This window comes from Struthio camelus, chromosome 1 (genome assembly GCF_040807025.1).
Source record: "Struthio camelus isolate bStrCam1 chromosome 1, bStrCam1.hap1, whole genome shotgun sequence".
NCBI lineage: Eukaryota > Metazoa > Chordata > Aves > Struthioniformes > Struthionidae > Struthio > Struthio camelus.
Window position 1 is genome coordinate 71,094,982 of NC_090942.1, and position 13,941 is coordinate 71,108,922.

The following is a 13,941-nucleotide window of genomic DNA, read 5'->3' on the forward strand; positions in this document are numbered from 1 at the left end:
GACTGATTGTCCAAGGGGGGGTCTGAGCTTCATCCTCTTGCCTTTGGCTCCCTGCAAAGCTGAAGAATAACCTGAGCCTCAGGGATTACTGGATCCACAACACTCTCAAATGCAGCAGGTGAATGCATGCAAAATATATTATCCTAAAGTCCAAACCAGTGCTTTGTCTACTTGCTTCTACCAAGAACACTGAAGAAGCAGAGTCAGAGAATTAGAAAGGGGAGATCTGTAAAGCATGCTGCAGCAAGCGAGGGTCTCCACGTCTTTGTGGGAATGATGCGGGTGTGTGTGAAGAAAATACTGTAATGAAAAATGGCTTATAAAAATCCTGTGTCCTGTAACAGACCTAAGTTAGTCCAAATCCTCTTCACTTTTTTTTTCCTTCTTTTCCAGTCCATAATTTGAGGGAAGGGTCAAATATTTCACCGTGACAGTAAAATTTGCAGAAAGACTGGGAAATCTGAAAACATTTTCCCTGAACTTTTTAAAGGAAATCTCTCTGATAATTTTTCATTGTGGTTGCTACCAGCTACAGAAATTGTATCGATCTCATAATAACGTGTGCCAGCATAGGACCATGCCCTTTCTTCATGCAAGTTCCCAAAGCGCTTTTCAGACCGTGTATAGGTATCGTTCATCTACCTCTTGGGCAGAAGGCACTGGGCCATTTAATAATGCCAACAGCACTTTACTATAGCCCTGAAGAGGGGAAGTGAAGAGTCATTTTTCCTATTGGGTGACAATGGAAATTCTTACGCAGGCAGAAATGTGGTTACCTCAGGCATAATTTACTGCCCTGAGGGACACCCAGGGCTCCCTCTCAGAAAAGAAATGTGCTAGAGGGCGTTTAATAACCAGAAATGTTCAGGGTCTCCGTTTATCGTTTCAGCTGTAGGACAACACTCTCTCCTTTCTCCTCAAAGTCGTCTGGGGATTGATTTAAACTAGCAATAAGCATATTGGGAGGCAGTAGAAACATCAAAGAACAGTAAGGATTACAGCTGTTTTCCAAAGTATTTATTCACAGGGTGAGCATATCTGATCCTCTACTTGATGAGCTGACAGTCGCATTAAATGCTGCTTCACGGGTCAGTGGGGCAAGATGCTGGAGGTAACTTTGATATTAGTCTTTCTCTGTAACCATCTGTCTTTCATCATCAATAAGTTTCCCAATGATTTACCGTTCAGGCTCAAACTGTTCTTACTTGATCTCTGTCCAAAACTGATTGTTTGAAACGTTAGTCATTCATCAACCGTTCCTGAAGCCAGATATGGGAACAAAATAAATAATACCCCCCCCCCCCCAAAAAAAAAATGTGTAGTGGTTTCCTCTTTAAGAAAACAACTGGTGAGACAGAATGGACTGCCCTGAGAGTGTCCAGAGGCAGCCAGCACTGCTTTAATTTGTGCCTGAATAAAAAACTGAGCCCTGAGCTAGAAGGAGCCCTGGGAGCCCTGGGAGTCCTGGGAGACAGTCAGCAGCCTGCATGTGGTGAAGCACATCGGTAGGTGACTGTGTCCTGGACCTGAAGGGAAACCGAGGCAGTAGATGAGAAAGTAGGAACTGGGTATCTATAGGATTTGCTTTCCTTTTTCTTTTTTCGGTTCTTGTTCTTTCTGCATAAACAAAAAGAACAGCTTATTCCTTCCCTCTTCGGCTGTGATACTGTTCCTTTTCATAGGTTGTTCCCTGTACGGCAAACCTTGGTATGGCAAAAGACCTTCAGGGAAGGGCCAGGCGGGGGCTACTTTCATATCTACTTTCCATAAGAGACATTTATCAAAAGGGCTGCCCTTTGGACAGGAGGCATCTCGAGGAAGCGGGTAATGCTCCCACAGACGTGGAATGCCACAAATGAAGGGAGACAGTTCCCAGGTCAGAATGGAAATATCTTACACTGCAGTCAAATATTTAAACTATCTCTACTAATCCTGAGCTATCTCGGAGTTCGGTTTGAACTAATTATAATTTCCCAGCACTATGTAGCAGCACGGAGCACCAGATCGACTTCCTGGGTCTCGGGGTGTCACAGCTGAAGAATGACTAAGTGCAGTTAGTTTATGTCTAAGCGGTTACCATTTTGACTGCGGTTCAGAGCTACCTAGAGAGTCAAAGGTGAGAGAAAAGTCCACTTGAGGGGAGCATCAGGAGGACAGATGCAAGGAGGGGACAAGAGTCCAGGGACTGGAGGAGGGATTGGGATCAAAGATCAAGTTTCTGAAGGGGAAGAAGGCAGGTAGGTCTGATGAAAATAGCTGAGTTTTGCTCATATTACCTTTCCATAGGGTGAAAGGCAGAACATGTGCAGGATGTGGATGAAATGCAGTCCTTGGAGACGAAGTAGAGACCTTAGGCAGGAGCAAGAACTCAAGCGCATCCAGCAGCAGCACTTGCTAGGGCACTGGGCGAGACGTCTCATCAAAGTCCCTCTGGAGACCCAGGCACTGCTTGACAGAGGAGAGGGTCTGAGGGTCTTCAGTGTTGAGATGACCAGAGAAACAGTCTGCATCCCCATGAAGGCAGACTTAGATACAGCCTCAGTGGTCCTGAGGGCTGTGCAGCATCTTCCCATTAGAAGGTGTGAGCGAGTGTCTGCATCTAGCGATCTGGGTGGAAATAGGGTGGTTCAGCCCTGTTCTTATGGTAAATCCACTGCTGGCTGGGTGAGCTACCGAAAAGAGAATTAGAATAGATGATACATCCCTTAACGGTCCAAGGAGCTGCTAGCCCTGCTTCACCATCAAACCCAGCTGAGGTGCTGAGGAGAGGAGGTGTTTCCTAGCACCAGCTGAGAGACCACCAGCAAAAAGGTGATTTTTGTGAGGTATGAGAGTGTTAAGCAGCGAAGTGAGGCTAGGACAGGGAGAAGCAGCACGAGAAAGGTTTCTGTTGTCTGTTCTGGTCAGGAAAATAGTTTTGTGTTTGAAAGATAAACTGAGCCCTGAGGAGAAGGAGCTGATCCAGGCTCTGTGGGTGGTGTCAGCCCTTCCTCGTTTGCGGAGATGGGCCAACAGTGTACAACTGAGTGCATTTTTGTGTGTGTTTGGATTACTCCAAAATGCATTTTCTTTTAAACCTTGACGTGTGCTTTCCCCTGAGGGATTAATATTGTTTGAACTGTTTTGGTCAGCCAGAAATAGAAAGCCGACCATGAGTGAGTTTGTGCGTAAAATTCACTGGTGTGCTTTGGCTGCATTGTACCGTCCTTGCAATGCAAAACAGGCTGAGTGAAGCCGTGAATCTGCTGCAGTTTGTTTTTATAACTGCAAGTTTGGTGGAAGAGGAACGCTTGGAGGTGTGTGCAGTCATGGATGCAGGGCTGTGCAACCGTTCGCTCATTGGCAAATGATATTGCTGGTAAGGGGAGTTATAGGAGACAGTGAGTACCCAGTGAGGAGTATTACATACCAGGAAGGAGACCAGGTGTAACATCAGCCTATTGCACTGCATTTATCTGCAACCATCATAATTCCACAGAAATTATACCTATTAGCAGCAGGCTGTCCATATGTGTGCTACCTAAATGAATGGCCATTTAGCGTTCCTCAGAGAGGGCCCTACAGCAGATGAGGGGCACCATAAAGCTTTTGAGATACCATCATCCTCTTGAATAAAGCAGTTGCTGGCAGGTTACATACAAAAGTTTGGTTGATTGAAAGGGGCCTTTAAATGGGGAACCCCAGCCCGTGGTGCTTCACGTTTCCTCCCGCAGTGACTCAATTTTCCTGCTTATAGTATGCTGAATAGCAGTTTGTGAATTTGCCAGCCTCGGTGTAATACATCCTTGGATGAACATTATGGGGATTTCTGGTTTTATTTTTTTTTGTGTTTGTTTTTTCACTGCAGTTGGCGGTGTGGTAGCTGGTTACTTCAGGACAGTAGACTCAATGGTACGCAGTCTGAATTTCTCTCCACTTTCTTAAAGTGGTCTTGGGCAGCTATGTAAAAATCTACTTTCAAAACACCCGCTGTCCTATACTTCTCTGTGACAGCAACTTCTACTGTTATGAGCTTTACAGTGTGTGTACTATAGCTATATAATTTAATTACAAAGATGATGAGCAATTCCTTTCATCCTACTTTCATAGCCAGGAGAGGATGGTGATCTGCAGTTATACTAAAAAAATGGGTTGGACTCGGATTCCTTTTGCTGCAGGTTGTAGACCTGCCAGCATAGTTACTTTCTGGAAAAAGCTTATTGTTTTTCTTGGCAATCCAGTGACCTAGTCAGTTCTAGACATCTGGCAGCTGTATAGTACCAGATCGATTTGTGCACCTACAATAGCCAGGCATACGTAAGTCTAAAAAGTGGCTGCTTCACATTCACAAGGAGTCCAGCAAGGATGCATTTGGCTTGCTGTGCATGAGCAGGTCAGTTGTGCATGCTGGTATCAGACCTCCTTGGGGCTGACATGCCTGTATTTTACAAGCACGGTGCAGCAAGGTTGTTTCTGTACCGCACGCAGCCCTTAGGAGTCCGGTTGACAGAGCAGGAATTCAAGATACTGCTACAGTACAGCTAATACTGGATGATGCTCAACCAGCACTACAGATTTTTGTCACACAGCTGCAGCTTTTGCATAGGTGAAAAGTGATACAGAGCTTGCTTATACTCCAGAAACCCTAAATGAAAATGGAGCAAACATTGTCCTTCATAAAAATGTCAGATGTGTTTCCTAATGAGATCTCTCAGGACAGGATAAACACACTTCTTTTGCATGTGCATGACAAAATGAGAGATACGGATCTTTTTAATGTCTATACTGCTCAAGTTCAAAAGCAAATGCTAGTCCCCAGAGTGTGATGCGTTGCCATTTTAAAGCTGTGAGTTAGTATTTCCATTCAGTATGTCGAAAACCTGTTGCACTGTGGGGACAAAAACCACAACCCATTGTGCTCAGAATGAACAATACTTGAGCAAAGACATGGCTTTTTTTCTCTTTTCCTGAAGTAAGCCAAACCCGCCGTCTAAAACAGATTTTAAAAATCCAGCTGAATAGAGAGTGTAATGAGGGTTCTTGTTGTGTTCTGTCACTTTAAAAGGGCTAATAGCCTTGGCAGTCTTATTTTAGGTCATGTCACTAGGGAGAAGCTGACATACAAGTAAGGAGGACCCAATGCGTAGCTTGACGTGGTGCAGTATAGATAAAGCAAACTATCATTGGCCCTCTTGTAGCAGTCCTGCTTTATTGTTGGCAAAATATGCTCTCTAAAGTACCAGCTAAAGCACTTAGTGCTGCTGTGGGAATTTCTCTCCTATTTTATGTTCCTTTAATTCACTTTTGGCACCTTCAGCCAGAGTTGAAGGGATAAATCCAGCTCATTAGGGGTCTAATCCAAAACCCATGGATGTCACTGAGAGATTCTGCCAGCAATGGGACTTGCTTGGGTTTATTAGTAAGTCTGTATCTCTTCTCCACATGTGATTTAATTACTAATGAGTACTAGTGAGTACCATGACCTACCCCTTTTCTAAGGAGCAGCTGCAGGGTTCAGAGTAGTGTGTTTTAGTTCCCTTTCTTAAAAAGACTTATCATTTTGTTTTTCTCTATATCTATCAGCCAAAAAGACCCAATCTATCTGACTCAAAAATACATTCCATTTTTTTTATTTTTACTCCTTGGAACGTTATGGCATCTCTCTCAGATATTGGTACTGTTAACTGTCAACAAATTAGTGTCCTTTCAGGCCTGGCATGGGTACCGCTGGGTCCTGTTGGTCCCTTTGTTACAGAGAGCAGCAGGGTGTCTCCAGCTGAGGCTCCGACCCCAGGAACGCTCCCGTCCTGGACCTCCCGCCCCACAGTCCATCTTCGGCACGGCTGAGCATCAGCGCTGCCGATCAGCGACTAGGCAGCTTAGAAAGCTGCCTCGTCTTCTGCAAGAGCAGGAGAAAATGGCTGGCATCACGTTCACTCACCTTTGCCTGCAGAACTCGAGGCAAGAAATATTGGGCCCAGATCGGAACTGACCTGGTCATTCTCATTCTTCCCACCCAGATTTGTATGCTTTACAAAAGCAGATGCAGGTCTTGGATACTATCGCTTGAATTGAAGCTGCAATGAAAAACCCTGTCCAAAACCCTGACCTGGCAATGTTGTACACTATGCTTGCACATAGTTAAGACATTGGTGCTCAGGCAGGAAACTGCAGCCTAAAATGGCAGAAGGAGGGAAGGAAAATCCGTTTTAAGAGCTAGACAACAGGAACGGGGAGAAAGTTTAAGTGAATTTTCTGCAGCATCCTACTTCAAGCCTTAATTTACGACACAACAAGGAACCTGTTTTGCTTCAGGAGAATAACCACAGGACTATCCGTTTTCTCATGCAGTGACCCAAAAGGTGCCTCAGCAAATTCGTTGCCATCCTATGGTGAGCAATTGTGCCGGAAAAAACGAAGAGTGAATGTGCTCTGTCCTGTGGCTAGTAGCAAGAGTTGTAGCTGTGGCACAGTCAGTAAATACTTACATAAGTGAAAGCGTGTCCAAGGCCTGATCTCAGGATTTATATCTGCGTGAGAGATACCAGAATCTGGGTCCCTGCAGTCCGGGGATTTATAAAATGGTTATTTTTGTCACATGATTAGAACTTAGATAAACATTCAGTGAGCAACCAAGGCACGTCCCCCAAATAAAGTGAGTCAGATACACCATTTAGGGGAAGTAAAAGGCAAAGAGTTTCATTCCAGCTCAAGGTTTATCCCAAAAGCGTCCCAGCACTTGGCTTAAGGCACTGGCAGCAGGAAGCTGAGTCTCACAAGCTTCACACACATTTGTCTGCAGAACAATTATGTGACTTTGCTGCTGTATTATAGTCTTCCAAGCAACATGTTACTTTTATAACACACCGATGTGGTTTGCTTAAGCAGTTCCTACGTATGCCCATGGTTAATAAATAGTCACATTAATTGTGCATGAGAGTCCCACCTGCTGCACTGTGCTGAAGTGTGTAATCTGCTGAATCAGGCTTCTGAAGAACCCCACTGACTTTTCATGCTTAGAGATCTAAAATTTTAGAAACAAATGTGCTGTATCTGATTTTGTGTGATTCCCCAAGCCATCAGCCTAATTATTCTAGTGCAACAGAGGGAGCAAACGAGAACTTTGAATGCTTGTTAAGCAACTATAGTTTCATGCCTGACCCTTGTTTTCTTTATGCATCCTCATGCTCCTCTGTTGGCTTGTAGCACTACGTTTTGAGGGACAAGAGCTAAATTCAGGGTGAATTTAGGCATGGAGAAAATGCATTTTTGATATTTGAAATGCCATCCTTGTCTTTTAACGCATGGAAATTGCTGCCTGGTCTCCAATGAAGTCAGTTTACACTAAGGTCAAAGTCTTGCAAATATTCAATTAGGAGACCAGTCAAGTATGTGGGATTAAGCTGTTTATATAAAAGTTTGCAGAACCAGAGTGTGAGTTCACAGGCAGGCATGGGAGCTTTGGTTTCCCAGCTGATCCATAAAAAGGGTCAAACACAGTATACTGATAAACAGCGCACTGACAAAAAGCCGACTAGTCTCAATCCAGCTCTGACAGGAGCTTCTAGTACCAATTCCCTGCTGTTTATGCAGGTTAAGTTCAAAGCTGATGAGACTGTGATTATGTATCACTAAAAAAAATTAGTCTCTTAGCTGGGCACCGCTGCACAGCTCGACACACAGATGCACAGCTGGGAGTATAAAAGCAGAATGTGCTTTAAGTATAGCAAGAGTTCCCCTCCAACTGCCAAGGAGCAGGACTGGTGTAAGCTCCCTGCAGGCGAGACCAGGTGAGAGTGGAATGGGTCCCTGAACTAAGAGCAGAAGATAGCGTGGTAGCATCCCTCTCTAGAGTTTTCTGCCATCATTTTCCTTTGTTTCTGCTTCCAGTACGAAACTTTGGAGAGAAGCTGGGGAAAGTGCCTGGTTTTCAAAACAGAGGAAGCCAAAAGCTTCCATGAGAGCAGGAGAAAATGAACTCCTGTTGGGGAGGCAGGTAAATGCTTTCTCAAACCCTACCTGAATTTTGGTGGGCCAGAGCAAGCCTGATGGAGAGTACAGGGGAGGACAAAACTAGGAAAGGAAGTATAAGGTGAAAAAAAGAGGAACATTTCAAGTATTTATGTTTTTACAGTGTAATTGTTGGGGTAGTGTCATTTTTCCAGTAAATTTGAGAATTTAGACAGTTTTGTCTGTTCCCAGCTATAGTTTTGCCCGGAATGTTCTTGTTTGGTTACTTTGTTGCATTTTACATGTATCTTTCACATGCTGTAAAATCCCTCCTACCCCATGGAAATGTAAATGCTACTGTCTCCTTTGCGGAGATCTCTGAGGCCCAGGCAGGTTCCAACACTCACCACCCTTTAAATGCTGCCACTTCAGACGCTCCCCAGCACCAATGTTTGTGAGGACTGAGATCGTACAGGCACGAGAAGCCGGTAACAACAGACCTGTTTCGCTCCATCCCCATCACTAGCCCGTGTCTCAGCTCCAGACCAAACGAACAGAGACCCTGGTGCCCTGTGCTCACCTTGGGGAACCTGACTTTTCCTGAATGTTATTGCAGTTTTAATTCTAAAAAGTGATGCGTAGAGAAATACATGTGTAGGGCCAAGAGGAACCACCTAGCACATTTAATCTGGCCTCCTATGTGGCTTAATGCACGCTCTTTACATGCTTTCCTAATGGGGCTGTGCAGCAGGAGGGCGCAGTGAGGACGGTGTCTCGCCCTGAGGGTGATGTCACTTCATGAGGGGCTAGAATCTGTCGGGAAATAGAGAAAAAAATGAGGACTTCAATGTATTGAAAGTATTTGGTGCCTATTTCCCTGATTTCTGCGCTGGTCAAGGCAGGGAAAGATGAAGTGATTGGTGAACAAGCAAGATCACTGACCTTGCCCAACCCATGTGCCAGAAGGAGGAGCGACTGCATTATGCTTGTTTTCTCTCTGTGGGTAGCCAGCACGAGAGGATAGGGAAGTCCTTCACACCCTTGTACTTTTTAGGATGGTTGCTCGGGACAGTTTGTGGCTTTGCTGCTGAGAATATGAAATCAGTATCTTTCGAGAGGAAAGGTGCTTTGTCAGTGTGATACACTGCTTCTGTTGCTGCACTTGAATTTGTTTCTAAGCAGTGGTATCTATCCTGGAGTTATTAATAGACTGAATTGTCCAAGCAGGGATTCTTCATCCCTCCTGCTGCAAAATGTGCACCATATTCCTGTTGTTACAGCATGTACAGCTATGTTACAGCTAGTACAGTCTGTTTTTCACTAAGTGCATCAGTGAACAATGTTTAAACAAAGTTTAAAAAAAGAGAACTGGCAACAAAGAGATGACTTATCATTTGCAACTTTAAAAAGGAGCCTGCAGCTATACGAATCTGGAAATAATATAAACCTAACCCACAGGACTGTTGCATTGGTTTTAGAAGAGCTTACTTTAAAGCTGGTATGTGGGCTCACTAAGAGACTGAGTGGTTGGCAGGGATGCTAACGATTTATGGAATGTGTCTTTGGAAAGGATTAAAGCAAAAAACATGTTGCTTCTTACCAGCTCTGAGCTAGGAATATAGCTCTAAGGGGCAAGCGTTAAATTTTAAGCATCCAGTATGTAACGCTTTTAAAGAATAAACTTTTTTCTTCCCTTGCCCTGGTGCTTGGGATCAAATTCAGTCCAGACCGGATAGACTAAAAATCATTCCCATCTGACATCCAGGAAAGGGTCAGGAGTTAAAGGAGTACTGGCAGTGGTGAAGCAGTTCCCAGCTTGCGTAAGTACTATTTGTGAACTGCCCAAGCTAACAGTCAGCATTTTAGCTCTAAATGTCCCAAGCCTCGTATAACTGTGTTTCTTCAGTAATTTTCTCTCTCTAAGTTGCTTTTAAAAAAGTGCTTTACACCAAGGAAAAACACAATTAAAACTGAAGCCTGAGAACTTGGTTAAAATATAAAAACTGCGATTTGGTTGGGAAGTCTTTCATTTCCTACATTCGCTAGCCCCGCAGTGGCTCTGTTTAGGGGCTCATGCTCCAGCCCCTCGCCATGTCATTGGCTCCATCCTCTTCCTGTGGCATAACCAGTCCTAAACTCAGTTTCAGATGACATTGACAAGTCTCTCTAATTGGCACCATCTTTCTCTGCCTGTAACAGACATTCCCTGTTAGTAATGAAACTAACTGTTTTTTCCCTCTGTGCGTGTGAATGGATGTGTCATTGCATCTGCATGTGTTTGCAGAAGACACTAAGAGAGGACTTGCTGCCAAAATCAACTTTCTATCCAGCACTGAGGAGAGGAGAGGCCCAGTGTTTTTCTCAGCCCTAACATCGGGGCTAACCACGCCAGTGCTGCCTCCCCTTGGGAAGCTGCAGTTTCACTGCTCCTGTGGGGTGTGTGGAAGGGACAAGTGGCCCCTCATAGGTAGAGCAAATCCCACAAAGGCTTCAGACACCAAAAGGATGCTCTAGTGTATGTTCAGTGCAAAGGGCAACGTGTGTTGCAGGATCCCCTAAGCGTAGGCACAGACCCAGACAGCTGCAAAGCAGTAGTTTGCTCCATTTCCAGGGGGCATCTTCAAGCCAGCTGTCACTGGAAATCTATTTGTGATGGCCATGGTTATGGGGCATCTGAGAGTACTGGTAGCCCAAAGTGTATGTGAAACTACAGCCACTTTCACACTTGAGGGCAGGTGCCTTAAGGAAATGGAAGATACGTATCTACAGACAAAAGTTGTTGGAAATAACTTTCCCAAGTGGAACAGTCTCCCTTTTCCCACCAGCGCTGCTGCCATCCCTGAGCAATCTGCTCTTTCTCCATGTGCTCATTCAGCTAGGCAAAAAGAAACCTGGTTCACTATGACGATTCTTTGTGATGTGCAGGTGTTGTGTGTGTTACCTGTCAACTACTATGCAAGTCTTGGTGATTTCAGGAGTAGACTCACAGGTAGGTGGAGTCTGAGCCCCAGCTGGGGAGCGGGAAGCTTTGGATGTGGGTGAGCACCTTAGCGGGTCTGACCCATTTTGGAGGACTTCCATTGACTGTAGCAATTTCTTAACGAGATCCTCTCTTTCTCTCCAGCTTTTCATGAAGTCCGGAATGGAGTCCTGCAGAGCTAACAAGAATACGCTAGACAGAACGGGTTAAGTTTAGGGTTGACCAAAGTGAAAGCCTTCCTCCAGAAGTTGCACCAAATGGCCAGGCTGTCTTTGTGGTCTAACTTTGAAATCCTTCATGGCTCACTATAGAAACTAGCAGTAGTATCGAATAATTCATTCTACTTTGAATTTATTCAGCAATTTTTAAGAGAATGTGAGTAAACCTAAAAATATCCCTAAGGTTTTTTATTTTTTTTTCAGTGTTTAGAAAAAATTCTGATACACTTGCTTTGACAATGAATATGTACATCAGTGCAACAAAAGCAGGGCGTCCCGTATTATTTGTGAGGCTCTGAGAAGGAATCAGCCGGCTACAACATGAGGTAGCCTTTGAAGGTTTCATGCTAAGCATGTATCCAGCAACATCTGGACTTCCCTTCTCCATGGAGAAGGCTGTCCCATGGCCAGGAATGGTTCTCTAGTGTCTGACCAGAAGAGATTTTCAGGCAGTGAAAAGTTCAGTGTGGGGGGAGGGGAGGATGCAACATCCCTGCTATCACTGAAACACTAGTCTGGAATGGATTGGGAGCGGAGCATAGAAATAACCCAGAAAGGGAACTTGGCGGTCTTCTGGTGGAAGTGTTTCCTCAGTGACAAGGCCTCTGTTCAAAGGCTCTGGATATTCTTGGTGGCTTCTGGCACTAAAGATTTTGCAAGGATATAGTACATTGTGACGTGAAGGGACTTGTATCTTTGTGCTTGAAGGTGCTTTGTGTCCTCAGGGTGGCTGGTTACAAAAGGTAACTGTTTGGGGAGCCCATCACAGAGGGCATTGGAGCTGAGAGCTCTGGTCAGGATTGATAAAGCTGAAAACATTATAATGGGTTTAGTGACAGAGCCACAAGACCAAAGCAAGCACCACTTCTCCCATAGGCTGCGGACAGCTGTGTCTGAGCTGTGGCACTTCTCTGGTTACTGTCAGCCACCTCACCTGGAGGTCTAGCTGAGAGGAAGGTTGAATGGAAACCGCTGGATATCTGCACCAGTGAATGGCAAACTGAATAAATGGCTGGCTACTAATAATACTATTGGGTATTGTGTTGTCTGGGACTGCTGGCGTTTATCAGACATTCTCTCCACAGTTCTCAATAGCTGAACCTTTGCTTGCTGCTGTCAACAATGCAGCTGAAACTTTGAGGGGCTTATCTAATCTACGTAAATGTCTAGAAGCTCTTGAAAATCACCCTTTTCTGATATTTCAATTGCCATCCTGATGTATATTTTAAGATAGTGACAAAATGAGCTTCAAAGACATTGTTGGTAATAAGTACCCTTGCAAAGTCTGTGCTGCTTTGTCTTAACAGCCCTTGAAGAGGTAAATGGTATTTGTGAGGTGCATAGCCAGCATGGCTCATGCCCTTGCACATGGCAGGTCTCCTAAAGTGTTTAATATGAATCTCAGCACAGGGGGTTGCTGGACAACAAAGTCCTGGAAGAAGTACCAGAGAAAGAAATATGCTGTTTAGCTCCCGTAGGCTCAGAGGTACGTATCTCCCAGATTTGGATTCAGTGCAGCAGCAGTAGGTGGGACTGTAACTTGCTTTTTGTCAAAGCAATTATTCTACCTTTCTATTTACTTATAGGCAGAAAGACCTTTGAGACCCAGCAACCTCCCTGAAGCCTTATCTCAACGAAGCAATGTTCTTAAAGAGGAATTTTACCCTTCCCCCCCTCCCCCCCGCACCTTCCCAGCAGCTTGTACTGTCTTATTGCTGGCACCCCCTTTCCTCTGACAATTCTAGGCAGCTTGATGCTTCTCCCAGGCAACTCCCTCAGAGCACGTATTCATACTGCAGAGATGCAGGCTGCTCTTACTGCAGCATGTTAATCAACCCCAAACTGCTATTAGTAGGAAAAAATAATTTGGGGTCCAAGGAGGAGAGTCTGATTTAGGATTGGAAGGAATTTCCAAATTGGAATGGTGGAAAGAGGATTGATTGCTAGAGATGAGGCAGTTACCTAGAGGATATGGATCATGGCTTTTGGTATAGATGCAAGCGCATTGAGTGGGAAGACAGGAAGGGTGAGGGTTTAACTTCCTGAATGCTTTCAAGAAGAGTCTTGTGTTGGATGGAAGGGTTTTAACCAGCTGTGGTGGCTGAGCTTAATGAAAGGGACTGTCTTAAAAGTGCTTTTAAAAATATGGGACCTAGGGTGGTGGCAAGGAAAGGTACCCTTAAGGAACAAACCACCTCATCTGTACCAAAAGGCAGGCAGAGTTGAAGACAGTACAAAGCATTCATGCTGCTTTGAGTGGTAATTGCAAAAAGCACAATCCCGGGTGCACCCTGCTGCCTTCTGCACAGTGGTGCTTGACTTATTTGGGACTCATCAGAAATGTGGACTAATACAGAGGCACAAGTTGCAGATGATGCAGCTCAAGTTTATCTTCATTGCCTTGTTAAGACCTTTTCTGGAAAGGGCAATGTAGGGAGTCTAGATTAGTTCATGTGACGTTGTAGGTTCAAGAACCAAGCTGTCCTTGTACTTTTTCTTTTGTAGGCTTTACTGATCTTATGATCCCTGGTAAACCTATGCTTCTGGAGAAGAAGCCAAAGCTAATTAAAACAGTCATTTTGTGTCCTTGGCTAAAGGGGAAATGCAATAGCTCCACATTTGCACAAACAGAGGCCTTGGAGCAGCTGTGTGCCTCCACGGGACCAGCTTGGTGTGTCTGGCTAGTGAATGAGAGGGACAAGGTCTGAAAGAAGTTTCATCAGAAACTCCTTTATTTAAAACAAGCAGGCTTACATACTTGCATGCTTAGATAAGAAATATATGTGCCTTAAAGGGATTCTGCTCTACTCAGTT

The 13,941-nt window shown here is 44.7% G+C and overlaps 1 protein-coding gene across 4 annotated transcripts in view; it reads left to right on the forward strand.

Moving 5' to 3' along the window:
- The window catches only part of CALD1 (caldesmon 1), a 279,725-nt gene that overhangs the window by 11,132 nt on the left and 254,652 nt on the right, over positions 1-13,941 (forward strand). The window contains exon 1 of one of the 4 annotated variants that reach the window (XM_068947898.1): positions 1,336-1,505. The exons of 2 other annotated variants lie outside the window; for them this stretch is intronic. The gene's annotated coding sequence lies outside the window, so the exon portion shown is untranslated. Of the gene's footprint in view, positions 1-1,335; positions 1,506-2,199; positions 2,238-13,941 lie in introns of those variants that run through there. One more of the 4 variants, XM_068947969.1, reaches the window with a different exon arrangement.